Source organism: Trichechus manatus, unplaced genomic scaffold (assembly GCF_000243295.1).
Source record: "Trichechus manatus latirostris isolate Lorelei unplaced genomic scaffold, TriManLat1.0 scaffold00047, whole genome shotgun sequence".
Classification (NCBI taxonomy): Eukaryota; Metazoa; Chordata; class Mammalia; order Sirenia; family Trichechidae; genus Trichechus; species Trichechus manatus.
In genome coordinates this window covers 2,032,448-2,050,112 of record NW_004443983.1, presented here as the reverse complement: position 1 = coordinate 2,050,112, position 17,665 = coordinate 2,032,448, and positions in this window count along the sequence as shown.

The following is a 17,665-nucleotide window of genomic DNA, read 5'->3' as shown; positions in this document are numbered from 1 at the left end:
TGGTGTTGGTGAAGAATATTGAATATACCATGGACTGCCAAATCTGTCTTGGAAGAAGTACAACCAGAATGCTCCTTAGAAGCAAGGATGGTGAGACTACGTCTTACATCCTTTAACGTGTTGTCAGGAGAGATCAGTCCCTGGAGAAGGACATCATGCTTGGCAAAGTACAGCATCAGCAGAAAAGAAGAAGACCCTCAAGGAGATGGATTGACACAGTGGCTGCAACAATGGGCTCAAGCATAACAACGATTGTGTGGATGGCACAGGTCAGGGCAGTGTTTTGTTCTGTTGTTCATAGGGTCGCTATGAGTTGGAACCAACTCGACGGCAGCTAACAACAACAACAATACAAATACAATAATCAAAAGAGCCTGGTACTGGTATAATAATAGATCAGTGGAATAGAATTCAGATTCCAGAAATAAATCCACACATCTATGGTCGACTGATTTTTGACAAGAGTGCTAAGTCCGTTCGATGGGGAAAGAAGAGTCTCTTCAATAAATGTTGCTTGGAAAATTGATTTCCACAAGCAGAAAAATAAAACAGGATCCATGCCTTACAATAAATGCAAAAACAAATTAAAAATGGGTTAAAGATCTAAAAATGTGCAAACTAAAACCATAAAATTCTTAGAAGAACAAGCAGGAGCACCACTCTCAGGCCTAGCTTTCAACAATGGATTATCTAATATAATAACAAAAGCACAAACAGCAAAAGACAAAATAAATAGATGGGACCTCATAAAAATTAAAAACTTCTCTCTATCAAAAGACTTACCAAAAACATGAAAAGACAAGCTACCAACTAGGAAAATAGCTTTGGAAATTATATAACTGACAAGAATCTAATGACCTATATATAAAATTTCTACAACTTAACAACAAAAAGAGAAATAACCCAATTATAAAATGAGCAAAGAACTTGAATAGACATTTCACCAAAGAGGAGACTCAAATGGCCACCAAATGCATGAAAAGATGCTCAGAGTCATCAGCCATCAGAGAGATGCAAATCAAAACCACAATGAGATATCATTCCACTTCCACTAGGATGGCTAAGATAAAAAAAGAAAACAAATGTTGGCAAGGATATGGAAAAAATGGAACCCTTATCTATTGCTGGTGGGAATACAAAATGGTACAGATGTTGTGGAAATCAGTGTGGTGGTTCCTCAAAAATCTAAAAATAGAACTACCATATGACTCAGAAATTCCATTCCTAGGAATATAATGAAAAGACTTGAAAGCAGAGACTCAAAAAGATACTTGTACACCACTGTTCATTGCAGCAGTATTCACAGTAATCAAAAGGAAACAACCTAAATGCCCATCAACAGATGAATGGCTAAACAAAATGTGATATATACATGCAATGGAATACTACTCAGCCAGTAGGAGAAATGAAATCTTAATACATGCTATAGTATGGATGGAGCTTGAAGACATTATGCTGAGGGAAATAAGCCAAACACAAAAGGACAAATATTGTATGACCTCACTTATATAAAAAGACAAGAAAAGGCAAACATACAGAGACCGAAGTTTATTAGTGGTTACCAGGGATAGGAGGGAGGAGGAATAGGAGGGTTAATGGTGAAGGAAAAATTACATTGATAAAGGATAGGGTTGCACAGCCCATTATTGTAATTGCTGTCAATGAGTTGTACACCTGTAAAAAGTTGAATTGGCAAAAGTTATGTGGTAGACATATTTACAACAATGGCAGAAAGAAAGAAAAAAAGAGTAGCTGCTGAGGCTGCTACACCCCATGGGATTTGGTTACTTGGTTTGGAGGTTTAGGGTCATGGTTTCATGAGACATCCCACTTAACTGGGCTAATAACATGTTTAGTGCTTCTCTTCTATTCCTATGTCATTGTGTAGTACCTGGAGTCTTAAAAGCTTGCAAGCAGCCACGCAAGGCACAACAATTGGTGTTTATTCACCTGGAGCAACAGAGGAAGACGGAAAGTCAGGAACAGGAGGAAGAAATAGAATGTGTTGCTAACTGCCTCATGAACAACTGCCTCCTTTGCCATGAGATCAGAAGAACTGGATGGTGCCTGGCTACCATCACTGAACATTTTGATCAAAGATTCTATAGAGGAATCCTTATCAAAAGGGGGAAAATGTAGGATGGAATTTCAAATTCTCATGGACTCTAGAGACCAAATTCTCTGGAGCCATGGAAAACCCTTGAAACTATAGCCCTGAGATAATCTTTAAACCTTATAGGAAAAATATCCCCCTAAGTCTTCTGAAAACCAAACAATAGTTTAGCTTAACTAATAAAAAATGTCTGCCTTGAGCATTATGCTCTTTTAAGAACTATCTATATGGGATCCAAGTGACAACAGCAACTCAAGATTAGCTAGGAACCTTAGCGAACAATGAGTTTATGTTAATGAGGGAGGAACAACTCAGAAAAGGAGTTGAGAATGGTTGCACAACTTGAAGAATGTAATTCATGTCACTAAATTGTACATGTAGAAACTATTGAATTAGTGTATGTTTTGCTGTGTATATTCTCATCAACAACAACAAAATAAGTAAAATTTAGAAGAAAACAATACTTGTATCTCTTGCATTTATGAGAATTTCAGGGACAAATTGTAGTTGCCTAAGCTATTTACAGCTTAAGTCCTATACCAAAAGCCTGTTTTTCTGTTATTGTGCCTATATCGAAAGTATATTAGACAAGTCAATAGTTTCCTATTGTCATGGTTTGAATTATGTCCCCCCAAAAATCTGTGTATCAATTTGGCTGGGCCATGATTCCCAGATTTGTGTGGTTGGCATCCATTTTGTGATTGTAATTTTATGTTAAAGAGGATTAGGGTGGGATTATAACACCACCTTTACTCAGGTCAGATCCCTGATCCAATGTAAAGGGAGTTTCCCTAGGGTGTGGCCTGCACCACCTTTTACCTTACAAGAGATAAAAGGAAAGGGAAGCAAGCAGAGAATTGGGGACCTCATACCACCAAGAGAAAAACACCAGGAGCAGAGTGTGTCCTTTGGACCCAAGGTTCCTGCGCAGAGAAGCTCCTAGTCCAGGGAAAGACTCATGACGACGAGGACCTTCCTCCAGAGCTGACAGAGAGAGAAAGCCTTCCCCTGGAGCTGATACCCTGAATTTGGACTTCTAGCCCACTAGACTGTGAGAAAATAAATTTCTCTTTATGAAAGCCATCCACTCATGGTATTTCTGTTAGAGCAGCACTAGATGACTAAGACACCTATTAATGCTGTCATTACTGTCTTAATATCCTAGCCTCTGAGATAACCACCTTATAAGTAATCTAAAAATTGATATTTTGTCAGAAAACATAATTATGAAATTTTTAAGTACCATAAAGCAAATATGTCTGACCACAGAATTTTTACTGCCCCTTCCTTTAGTAATTTTGTTATGAGACTCTACACCAGAAATAAAGCCTCAATACTTTGTATACAATTGTCTGTTTTTATTAAAAATTAGTTCCTAGTTATACCCGAAAATGGGCTGGGCCCAGATAAGCTTGTTTTTGACATGTTAAGTACAAGCCTATGCTAGTAAGAGACTATGTTTCAAGTAAACCACTTAAAGCCGTGTGGTTTTTGAAAAGTATAATAAGTAGCAAAATACTTGATCTGAAGCACACTGGGGTAAATATTAATTAACACAGGTGATCCAATAATTCTGGAAGTGCTTGACGTTGTCTCAGGACTCTCTAACCTTGCTAGTGTGGTCCTTGAGGGCAATGAGAATTGTGTGTCAAGGAAACAGCACATTGTAATCAGATTTCTGGTTGCCTGGTTTCTGACACAATGAAAAATAAAAACACTCTTCCTACTAGTTAGTACATGTTCTGTTAGTATAAATTTATGACTTCAGAACTAATAAAACCCTGGGACCTTGCCCTAAGAGTGTATTTAGTTTAGTGTAAGATAAGGTCTTGTTGAATCCTAGGGTAGTGGTATGAACTTGAAGAAGTACTCAAGGTGTGTTATTGTGGCCCCATAGCATGTACCCTGAGGAGAATACCTTATCTTTTATCTTCACTATAACACCCTTCTCAGGGCTCCATACAGAGGACTGTTCATGGGTAGGACTACATTGTAACTTCCTTCAGGATCACTTCATAAATAATTTCATCCATGGAATCCAAGCCAGACCTGCCTCGTCATGAAAGCTCTAATTTCACTAAATAATTGTTTAAGTGTCTATTTAATGAACCAGTTCCCATATCCGAGCAAATGATCCATTAAGGCAGGTGATACAGTCAACAAATTGTATTGAATGGACAGTCCCATGTGTAAGCTTTGTTCCCACACCGCAGTATATCCAACATGGCTATTTTAGCATTAATTCTTTATGCTGTAGCTGTGTTTACATACTGGGACCTTAGTGGTCTGTAGAATGGTGAAGGATAGGGAAGTGAGGCAAAATGGGCAATTCTAAAGGGATATGAAACTCAAATGTTGGCAGAATAGAAGAGCTAGGCTAAGGACAAGGTTATTGCTAAACATTTGCAGAAAGAGGTACAGATAAAGGACGGGGCACTGTGGGATTGGTTTTGAAGCCTAACAACATTCTCCCACATGACAAGATTTTAAAAAAGAATAATAATTCCCTGATACCATATTTTTATGCAAATTATGCAACCATTATACTTTTTTTTTTTTTTGCCAACCACCCAATCCCCTTGTGCATTATTTTCCTAGGCAAACTGTGTGCTTTATATGTGTAGATGCCTTATTTGTAGAAAAATATGGTATACAAGTCATCCCCTTTACTGACAGACAAACCCAAGGAGCAATACGTTCACTTTATTTACTTTTTTTAAAGTTGCCATCTGGACTCTATAGGAAAAAAACCCGTTGCCATCGAGTCGATTCTGACTCATAGTGACCCTATAGGACAGGGTAGAGTTGCCCCATAGGGTTTTCAAGAAGAAACTGGTGGGTTCGAACTGCTGGCCAATGCTCTCAACCACTGCTCCACCCAGGGTTCCCTGGACTCTATAGCAATTGGTTTTCTTTTCAGCATTATTTAAATTAAGCCAAGCAATTTTGATGTTCTGTCAAGTTCATTCAAGTAGGAGTTTAATAATACTGAATTTTCTATTTTGTGAATCAATGTATAGCGAGTGGCCAGAGGGGAAATAATTGACATTTAGGGCCTGAGCCAAACATCTGGTTAGATTAAATGAGCTATGTCAAAAAATCAGTATGAAAATATGCCTGGAAGAGGACCGAAGATCTCCAGGAACTGGGTTGCTGGGAGATGAGGCCAGGAGAGAAACATCTCACTATAAACTCTTCGTACCTATTGAATTTTAAACTATATACCTGTATTATCTATTCTTTGGAAATATATTTTCTTAATTAAATTATTGTGTTCCCCTTAAAACATTAAGAAGACTGACAACGACATAATCTTGAGAAAACCCTATTCATGAAACAGTAAAATACACAGTAAATGCCATTCTGTCCCTCAGGTTAATGTGCTGTGCAATCTTTCAGTCAGAAGGAAAGAATGTACTCAATCTATTATCTTTTGAAATCAAAGAACAGTACTCCAAAAGCCATTAAGCCATTTCAACAAGTGTATTTCATTTTGTATCATTATGCATTATTTAATATACTCCTTAATGAAAATCCTACATTAAAAAATATTTCCAGCTGTCTTGTTACTACAGATGGAGACTAAAATGACTGAATCCACAAGTGATTATAAAGAAAATATCTCAGAATTACTTTTCTTTAAGGCTAGGATCACCAAGAGATGGGATAGAGACACAAAATTACAAGCAACAGGGAGTATGTAAGACGTGTATAACGATAACATAAAAACAATAATGTTTTCCTAAGCCCACTTCTCTGATACTAGCTCTCTCTGGTTCCATACTAATCCATCTTCCCCCTTCCTTCCTTTCTTTTTCCATTCCTTCCTTCCAGAAAGACATTATCCCAGGCAGTGGGAGTTTTAGCTATCTCCTGAGTAGGTAAAAAGATAACTGAGCAAATAGCTTATAGCTCATAAATGATAAATGCCATAAACAAAGAGCTATGGGAACACACAGAAGTCAGACAGTTGTATTCTGACCTGGCCATATTCTAGTCCCATCAATCCCAGCATTGCTAGAGCAATATCCTTGACCCACTGCAGATGAAGATAAAGATTGGATTCAGGGCTGTATAGGGAAAGGGGAATTTAATAAACAACCTATTGTAAGTATATGAATTGAGTAAATAGAATTCTGCTTCCCCTTGGGAAATAATGGCAAATTTTTTTTCTTCTAAAATCTTTGTTAATTTGTTATTACAATAAAGAATGTTTATCTCTTTAAACAATGGATGGCAGTGTTTTGAATATTTGAGAGCAGCCCGTAACGTAAAAATTCTATTTTGCTTTGGAATGCATTTGAGGAAGAACAAAGCTAAAAGTTTACCTTCCTTATTACATTTTGCTTGGGCTAATATTCAAATTAATTTTAATCTATTAAGACAGTAATAAGCTTTAAGCAGAATAAATTGGATAAGGGAAAATGGTAACTAAAATTTTGTCAGAGTTAGCCTTGAATACCTTGTTCAAGGTATTTAAATCTACGGAAATAATGTTCTGTTCTTCTCCTATTACCCTTAAAAATGTTTCCCCAAACCCTCTATAATTTTTCAATGTCTATTCTAATGCCAACTGTAGCTATGGCTTGTTTCAGCTCCCCTAACAGATTCAGGTCAAGACTAGATTAGATACAGCAGGACCTGATGATGGTATAGACAATTTCCCTCAGCTTAACTGACCTGAAGCAGTCAGGTAAAACAAAGCAAAAAGTCTTAGAGACCTAGCTGTGAGGTTCACAGAGGAAAGAAAAACATTCTTTGCCCTGTGAATACACAGAGGCTTTCATTCAGCAGTATTTATATGAGTACCTACTGTGGACCAGAACTACGGACCTACTATGGACCTGCTGTTATAAAATGGCTTATTATATGTCTAAATCTACATTGAGAAGCCCCAATACTGACCACATTTAAATATGTGATAATGATAGTTAAAACTAGAAATATCATAAGGGGATTTTATACCTTGTTATTTTATTTAAAATAGCAGTAGTGACCATTAGTATTTACTATTAATAACAAAATATTAAGTATTTATTGTGTGTCAGAAACTGTGCCAATCATTTTACTTGCATTGTCTCATCTAAACTTCTAACAACTCAATTTGGAAGATATTGTTTTGAACCATTTTACAGATGAGGAAACCAAGGCAAGTGCGCACACTAAGTGTCATGACTAACTTAAAAGCCATGTGCTTATCCTCTGTGCTGTACTTACTTTTGGAATTTTAGTGGTGAGGAGGAAAAAATTTGTGCCATTTGACTGTGAAATGATTCCTTTTGGTATCTGTCTTAGTTATCTAGTGCTGCTATAACAGAAATACCAGAAGTGGATGGCTTTAACAAACAAAAATTTATTCTCTCGTAGTCTATGACACTAGAAGTCTGAATTCAGGGTGCCAACTCCCGGGGAAAGCTTTCTCTCTATGTCGTTACTGGGGGAAGGTCCTTGTTATCAATCTTCCCTTGGTCTAAGAGCTTCTCAGCGCAGGGACTCTGGGTCCAAAGGACGTGCTCCCCTCCTGGTTCTTGCTTGGTGGTAATGGAGTCCCTGTCTTCTCCACTCACTTCTTCTTTTATATCTTCAAAGAGATTGACTCAAGATACAACCTAATCCTGTAAATTGAGTCCTGCCTCATTAACATAACTGCCTCTAATCCTGCTCATTAGCATTATACAGGTGGGATTTACAACACATAGGAAAATCACATCAGATCACAAAATGGTGAACAACCAGATAATACTGGGAATTATGGCCTAGCCAAGTTGATACACATTTTTGGGAGATACAATTCGATGCATAACAATATTTTAATGGTAATGGTTCATACAAATTATTTCTATTTAAACTAACTTCTTCCATCAATTCAACCTTTCAGATAAACCACATTTCAGTTAGGCACACAATTTTTGTCCACATGCTAGTCTAATTCATGAGATAGGTGCTATCTTTGTCATCCCCACTAAAGCACTGAGGGGTTAAGTTTACACTGCTGGTGAGGGCCAGAGTCAGGATTCAAACCCAGGCAGTCTGGCTCAAGGGCTTAACCACTGCTTTCTGCCTTGAGCAACCAATAGTGACTAATGAAAGCTAATAAAAATGATGAATTTTGTGCCTTAAGATGTGTGGGTCAAAGCAAAGTGCCTTAAAGGAGCCAGGAGCTCCATCATTTTTTACATCATGATCTTTCCTCCTTTGCGGCTAACCCTATGGGGGAGCTAAATTTTATGTCAGAATTATGCATGACAGGGGGAGGAAGGCCTCAGTTACTCAGTTGGCCCAGAGACCCACAATATCACACTGAAGATCTAGTTTCATAGTACCGCCCCCTTCGTAATGGAGCAACTGATGAGGTACACTAAGGGCTTTCTACTTACTGTTTAGAAATAAACATGAAGATCTTCAGAGAAGATAAGTTTCTTCTCTAATTGCCCTTCAGTTACAGAATACCCTGCTTCTTCTATCACAGTCTCACTGAGTCCATAACCTTGGGCAAATTCGTTGCTCTATGCTCGTTTGTATTGGAAATGTCTTATTAATACCTGAGTGAAAGACATACTATAAATACAAAATATTAATTATACTTATCTTCAAGATTACAAACGTAACTACAGATTCTAATGAGGAGACATAAATTATTAATATTGAGTGTGTTAAAATTTGACAATCTTATTTAAAAACAGTTGCAATGTCATCTCCATTCTTCAGTTGCAGAAACAGAAAGCAGTTTGGCAAAGTGAATTGCTTAAAGTCATGCAGCATATTAGTATAGGAATTCCTAGCCTGGTCTGTTCTTTATCTACATTTAGAGTTCTTATGCCATTGACATTCGTGCCAGTGGAGACTTGTGTGTTGCTGTGATGCTGAACAGGTTTTGGCGACGCTCCTCAACTAAGATGAACTAAGAAGAAAAGCCTGGTAATCTACTTCTGAACATCAGCCAGTGAAACCCCTGATCCATGATCACAATGGTACGATCCACAACACATCATGGGGATGGCACAAGACCCGGCAGCATTTCATTCTGTTGTGCATGGACTCACCATGAGTTGGGATGACTGCACAACAGCTAACAGCAGCAGCAACATGCCATTGATGGGATAACAGTAGGAAAAATATATTGAGCACTTACTGTGTACCACATATTATGAGAGCACTTGAGGTGCATAATCTAATTCTCACAACAACCTTATAAATTAGTTATTATTATTCCCATTTTACAGAAGAGAAAATAGAGACTCAGAGTGGTTAAATCATTTGCTCAAAATCTCATGCTTATGAAGTAGCGCACAATCAGGATCCAAACTCTGATGTCTCTGACTTCAAAGTATTGCTAGGACATCATTTCCTCTAAACTCTGGGAACACACGTGTAAAATATGCCCCCGTATTTAAAACAAGAGACAGTGAGCTGGGCCTTGCAAAATTGATGTACTGTGCCATGAACAAAGAAGTATAGTTATTAGGTCAACCTTCTAAACCTGAGGTCCCCCACCTGAAAAAAAGAAAAAAACTGAAAACAAAGATATGACTGTTTACTATCATTAGGTTCTACATTGTTTATGCTCTGAAAATAAAAACCTACTGAGTAAGTGCATTGAATTGTGGTTCTGCTGGTTTACTATAAAACTTCTCTCCATGTACAGTGTTTACTAACAACAATTTTTGTTGTTGTTAGGTGCCATTGACCATGTAAAACAGAATGAAACGCTGTCTGGTCCTGTGCCATCTTCATAATTGTTGCTATGTTATGGTCCTTTGTTTCGGTGTTAAAGTGTTAAAAGCAAACATGTCACCTTGAGGACTAAGGTACACCTGATCCAAGCCATTGTATTTTCAATTGCCTCATATGCTTGCGAAAGCTAGACAATGAGTAAGGATGACTGACGAAGAACTGATGCATTTGAATTATGGTGTTCACAAAGAATATTGAATATGCATGGACTGCCAGAAGAACGAACAAATCTGTCTTGGAAGAAGTTCAGCCAGAATGCTCCTTAGAAGTAAGGATGGTGACACTTTGTTTTCAAGTCTTCTTCACTTTCAGCAAGCAAGTTTTGACCCAGAAACTCTACTCCTAGGTATATGCCCAAAAGACTTCAAAGCAGGGACTCAAACAGTTATTTAAATACCAATATTCATTGCAGTATTATTCACAATAGCCAAAAGGTGGAAGCAACCCAAATGTGCATCAACAGATGGATGGATTAGCAAAATGTAGTATATCCATACAGTGGAATATTATTCAGTCTTAAAGAGAAACGAAGTTCTGATACGTGCTATGACATGGATGAACCTTGAAAACATTATACTGAGTGAAAAAGTCAGACACTAAAGGACAAATATTGCATGAGCCCACCTACCTGAAATGTCTGGAATAGGCAAATGCACAGAGACAAATGTTTATTAATACCCAGAACAACTAGATCTAGATAGTGCCCAGCTACTACCGCCAACTGCTCTAACAGGGATCACAATAGAGGCTCCTAGACAGAGTGAGAGAAAAAAAGTAGAACAAAATTCCAATACACACACAAAAAAAAAGAACAGACATGCTGGTCTGATAGAGACTACAGAAACTGAGAGTATGGCCCCTGGACACCCTTTTAACTCATTACTGAAGTCACTCCTGAGGTTCACCCTTCAGCCAAACATTAGACAAGTCTATAGTACAAACAATAACACATGTGAGGAATGTGCTTTATAGTTCAATCATGTATATGAGACTAATTGGGCACACCATTCAAAAAGGAAAGACAAGAAGGCAGGAAGAGACAGGAAACCTGGATGAATGGAAATCGGGGAACCCAGGGTAGAGAAGGCGAGAGTGTTGACACATTGCGGGGCTGGCAATCAATGTCGCAAAGCAGTTTGTATATTAATTGTTTAATGAGAAGCTAGTTTGCTCTATAAACTGTCACCTAAAACACAATTTAAAAAAAAAAAAGATCAAAATAGACACAGACACACACAGGGGAAAGACAGACACCATGTCACCTATCTACAAGCAAAGGAACACCAAGGATTGTCAGCAGACATCAGAAATTAGGAGAGAGGACCCACAGAAGAAATCTACACAGCCGAGACTCTGATTTGGACTTTTAGCCTCCAGAACTGTGAGAAAATTAATTTCTGTTCTTTAAAACCAAAAAAAAAAAAAAAAAGTTTGTTAGTGGTTACCAGAGGCTAGAGGGAAAGGTGAATGGTGAGTTATTGCTTCAGGGATACTGAGTTTTTGCTTGGGGTGATGAAAACTTTTGGAAATTGATAGTGGTGATGGTTGAGAGCATGGTGAATGTAATTGAGGTCACTGTATTGTACCCTTAAAAATGGTTAAAATGGCAAACCTTTTGTTATATATATTTTACCACTGTGAAAGAACACCTTAAAACCGAAACACCTGGCATGACTAAGTGACTGTCACTGCTCTGAATAAAACTTCCCTTTGCTCTATAACCCTTTTTCCTTCTGCTTTCAGAATATGTGCACCCCCCTTCTTGGGTAAGCAACTGTGTAGTCATAATGACTTAAGATTATGGCAGTCTACTTCTGAAAAAAATTAGCCAGTGAAAACCTTATGAATACCAGCAGAACATTGTCTGATATACTGCCTGAAGATGAGCCCCTTAGGTGGGAAGGCGCTCAAAATATGACTGGAGAAGAGCTGTCTCCTCAACGTAGAGTCGACCTTAATGACATGGGCGGAGTGAAGCTTTTGGGACCTTCATTTGCTAATGTGGCACAACTCAAAATGGGAAGAAACAGCTGCAAACATCTATTAATAATCAGAACACAGATGTATGAAGTATGAATCTAGGAAAATTGGAAGTTGTCAAAAATGAAATGGAATTCTTGAAGATGGATATCCTAGGCATTAGTGAGCTGAAATGGACTGGTATTGGACATTCTGAATCGGACAATCATATGGTTGACTATGCCAGGAATGACAAATTTAAGAGGAATGGTATTACGTTCATTGTCAAAAAGGACGCTTCAAGATCTATCCTGAAGTACAATGATGTCAGTGATAGGATAATCTCCATATGCCTACAAGGAAGAAGAGTAAATATGACTATTATTCAAATTTATGTACCAAACACTAAGGCCAAAGATGAAGAAACTGAAGATTTTTACCAGCTTCTGCAGTCTGAAATTGATCAAACATGCAATCAGGATGCATTGATCATTACTGGTGATTGGAATGCGAAAGGTCGAAACAAAGAAGGATCAATAGTTGGAAAATACGACCTTAGTTGTAGAAAGAACATCAGAGATCACATGGTAGAATTTTGCAAGACCAACTACCTGTTCATTGGAAATGCCTTTTTTCAACAACATAAACAGCAACTATATACTTGGACCTCGCCAGATGGAATACATAGGAATGTTTAAACCTGTGGACAGAGATGATGGAGAAGCTCAATGTCATTTATGAGAACAAGGTCAGGCGCCAACTGCAGAACAGACCATCAATTGCTCATATTGAAGTTCAAGCTGAAGCTGAAGAAAATTAAAACAAATCCATGAGAGTCAAACTATGACTTTGAGTATATTCCATCTGAATTTAGAGACCACATCAAGAATAGATTTGATGCATTGAACACTAATGACGGAAGACCAGACTTTAGTTGTAGGATAACATCAAGGCATGGCTTCAAACCAGTTTGCATTTCTATCAGGTTCCCAGTAAGTTATATGTAAGAATCACCTGGGGATCTTGTTAAAATGTAGATTCTGATTCAGTCTTTCTGGAGTGGAAATGCAAATTCCCAGCAGGGAACTTGTTAAAATTGAGAACTCTCAGCAGGGGTTTAAACTGGAATGAACTGGTTTGAACCCCTGCATCAAGGACATCATACATGAAGAAAGCAAAAGGTCATTAAAAAGACAAGAAACGGTTATGAAAACTTCCTAGCCATAACCAAACACCACCAGAGACAGAGTCACTAGGCTTAAGGGCTTAGGACTATAGTCTCCAGGGACATCTAGGGCAATTGGCATAACATAGTCCATAAAGGTAATGTGCTACATCCTACTTTGGTGAGTAGTGACTGGGGTCTTAAAAGCTTGTGAGCAGCCATCTAACATAAACTATTGGTTTCTTCCCATCCGGGGCAAAGAGGAGTGAAGGAAATCAAAGTCTCAGGGAAACATTTAGTCCAAAGGACTAATAGACCACATGAACTGCAGCCTCCACTAGCCTGAGACCAGAAGAACTAAATGGTGCCTGGCTACAAATACCTACCACTCTAATTTGGTTCACAATAGAAGGTCCTGGACAGAGTAGGAGAAAAATGTAGAATAAAATTTAAATTCATAAAAAAGAGTAGACTTACTGGTCTGATAGAGACTGGTGGAACCCCCAAGACTATGGCCCTGAGACCATAGTAAACAATAACACTCATGAGAAATATGCTCCTCACAACAATCAACCATACCAGACCAAAAAGGCAGCATGTGCCCAAAAACAAACTTCAGAAGGCAGGAATGGACAGGAAAGATGGGCAATGGAAAAGGGGAACTCAGGGAGAAAATGGATAGACTGCTGTCATATTGAGGGGATTGCAACTAATGTCATAAAATAAAATGTGTATGAATTGTTCAATGGGAAACTAATTTGGTCTGTAAAGTTTCACCCAAGCCACAATAAAATGTCCAAAAGAAAAAGAAAAAGAAACATGAAAAAAGAAAAAGACAGGAAAGAAAGAAAAGCCCAAAATGGATGTCAGAAGAGACTCTGAAACATGCTTTTGAATGTAGAGTAGCTAAAACGAATGGAAGAAACGATGAGGTAAAAGAGTTGAACAGAAGATTTTAAAGGGTGGCTTGAGAAGACAAAGTAAAGTATTATAATGAAATGTGCAAAGACCTGGAGTTAGAAAACCAAAAGGGAAGAACACGCTTGGCATTTCTCAAGCTGAAATATCTGAAGAAGAAATTCAAGTCTCGAATACCATTATTGAAGGATTCTACGGGCAAAATATTGAACAATGCCAGAAGTATCAAAAGGAGTGAATATGGAAAGAATATACAGAGTCACTGTGACAAAAAGAATTGGTTGACATTCAACCATTTCAGGAGGTAGTATATGATCAAGAGCCAATGTTACTGAAGGAAGAAGTCCAAGCTGTACTGAAGTTACTGGTGAAAAACAAGGCTCTAGGAATTGACGGAATACCAATTGAGATGTTTCAACAAACGAATGCAATGCTAGAAGCACTCACTTATCTATACCAAGAAATTTGGAAGATAGCTACCTGGCTAACTTACTGGAAGAGATCCATAGTTGTGCCCATTCCAAAGAAAGGTGATCCAACAGAATGCAGAAATTATCAAACAATATCATTAATATCACATGCAAGTAAATTTTGCTGAAGATAATTCAAAAATGGTTGCAGCAGTAATCGACAAGGAAGTGCCAGAAATTCAAGCCAGATTCGGAAGAGGATGTGGAATGAGGGATATCATTGCTGATGTCAGATGGATCTCGGCTGAAAGCAGAAAATACCAGAAAGATGTTTACCTGTTTTTTATTGACTATGCCAAGGCATTCGACTGTGTGAATCATAACAAATTTGTATACTATTTTGAAGAATGGGAGTCCCAAGACACTTAATTGTGCCCGTAAGAAACCTGTACATAGACAAAGAGGCAGTCGTTTGAACAGAACAAGGAGATACTGCATGGTTTATAATCAGCAAAGATGTGCATCAGGGTTGTATCCTTTCACCATACTTATTCAATCTGTATGCTGAGCAAATAATCTGAGAAGTTGGACTATATGAAGAAGAATGCAATATCAGGATTTGAGGAATACTCATTAATAACCTATGATATGCAGACGACACAACCTTGCTTGCTGAAAGTGAAGAGGACTGGAAGAACTAACTGATGAATATCAAAGACTACAGCTTTCAGTATGGATTACACCTTAACATAAAGAAAACAAAAATCCTTACAACCAGACCAATAAGCAACATCATGATAAACAGAGAAAATATTGAAGTTGTCAAGGATTTTATTTTACTTGGATCCACAATCAATATCTATGAAAGCAGCAGTCAAGAACTCAAATGACGTATTGTACTAGGCCAATCTGCTGCAAAAAACCTCTTTAAAATGTTAAAAACCAAAGATGTCACTTTGAGGACTAAGGTGCACCTGACCCAAGCCATGGTATTTTCAGTCACCTCATATGCATGCGAAAGCTGGACAATGAATAAGGAAGACTGAAGAATAATTGATGCCTTTTAGTTATGGTGTTGGTGAAGAATATTGACTATACCATGGACTGCCAGAAGAAAAAACAGATCTGTCTTCTAAAAGTAAAGCTAGAACGTTCCTTGGAATTGAGGATGGTGAGACTTCTCATGTATTTTGGACATAATCATTAGGAGGGAGCAGTCCTTGGAAAAGGACATCATGCTTTGTAAAGTAGAGGGTCAGGTAAGAAAAGGAAGAGTCTCAATGAGATGGATTGACACAGTGGGTGCAACAATGGGTTCAAACAGCAATGATTGTAAGGATAGTGCATGACCGGGCAGTGTTTCATTTTGTTGTCACCATGAGTTGGAACCGACTCAATGGCACCTGACAACAACAGTCTTTATGGAAGCTGACTGCCACATCCTTCTCCCACGGAGCAGCTGGTGGGTTAGAACCACCGATCTTTTGGTTAACAGCTGTTTGCTTAACCACTGTTCCACCATAGTTCCTCACAAGAAATATATAGTCCTCCCAATGTCAGTGGAATCTAAAACACAAAACCAGCTTAATTAGATGTGTTTTCGTAACTATGCTCATGTTTTCGTTTTTGAAGTTTTTGTTTGCTATTCAAGTGTGATGTCTTAGTTATCCAGTGCTATTATAACAGAAATACCACATGTGGATGGCTTTAACAAAGAAATTTCTTCTCTCACAGTTTAGGAGGCTAGAAGCCCGAATTCAGGGTGCCAGTTCCAGGGGAAGGCTTTCTGTCTCTGTCAGCTCTGGGGGAAGGTCCTTGTCATCAATCTTCCCCTGATATAGGAGCTTCTGAGCACAGGGATCCCAGGTCCAAAGGATGTGCTATTCTCCTGGCTCTTGTTTCTTCGTGGTATGAGGTCCCCCCTGTCTCTCTGCTGTCTTCTTTCTTTTATATTTCAAAAGAGATTGACTTAAGACATAACCTAATCTTATAGGTTGAGCTCTGCCTCATTAACATAACTGCCTCTAATCCTGCCTTATTAACATCATAGTGGTAGGATGTACAGCACCTAGGAAAATCACATCAGATGACAAAATGGAAGACAATAACACAATACTGGAAATCATGGCTTAGCCAAGTTGACACACATTTTGGGGGGACACAATTCAATCCATGACATGTGGTATTCATGATTATTCAATCTCTAATCTTAGTCCTAATTTTTTTTATCTTTACCAGAGTTTAAATGAAATCTGCTCATATCTGAGAATCTTCAAGCAAATGTTTATTGGTTTTATTATCCTTTTTCCCAGTCAGTAACAGAGCAGACAGTCTGGTTGCCAATCCAACAGCCGTTTTGAGTCCCTTTTATTCTTGCACTTCTCTCTTTAGGGCTGAAAATCAAGTTATTCACATCTCCAGCCTCCTTTGAAACTAGGAGTTTGCCATGTGACCCACTTCTGGCCATTGGATCTAATAGGAAGTTTGCCTAGGAGCTTCTTAGATTTTCCTCTCTGATAATGGAAAAATGGAAAATGACGAGAATACATTTTTCCTTCCCCACCCTTCTTGCTTTTCCATATGTTGTCTCGTGAGGATGTAACATTTGAAGTTGTTGTAACCAATGTATGCCTACCACAGCTAAGCCAATGCTTTGTTGAGTTGCTGAACCATCCTGGAACTATCTGTGTTGTATGACACAATTATATATCTTAACTGCTTAAATCTTGTTGGTTGCATAGTCTGTTATATATAACCCAAAGCATCCTATAGAAATATTTATGCATTAGAATATTTAGTATTCCATCATGTTTGCACTTGTTGATTAGAAAACATATATATGGTTATAATCCTGTTTTAGTCATCTAGTGCTGCTCTAACAGAAATACCACAAGTGGATTGTTTTAACAAACAGAAATTTATTATCTCACAATCCAGTAGGCTACAAGTCCAAATTCAGGGCGTCAGCTCCAGGAGAACACTTTCTCCATTGGCTCTGGAGTAAGGTCCATGTCATCCATCTTCTTTTGGTCTGGGAGCTTCTCTGTGCAGGAACCTCAGGTCCAAAGGTTGCGCTCTGCTCCCGGCACTGCTTTCTTGGTGGTGTGAGGATCCCAGGTATCTCTGCTTGCTTCTCTGTTTTATATCTTATGATGGTAAAGATTGTGTGTCAACTTGGCTGGGCCATGATTCCCCGTGTTTTAATGTAATCACTCCCATGACTGAATATACTGTGAGTAGCCAATCAGATGAAAGGGAGTCTCCTTGGGGGTGTGGCCCGCATCTGTATATAAGCAGACGTTTTGGCTTTTTGCTCTCTCTGGATCCTGCGGCTGTGGCCCGCATCTGTATATAAGCAGACGTTCC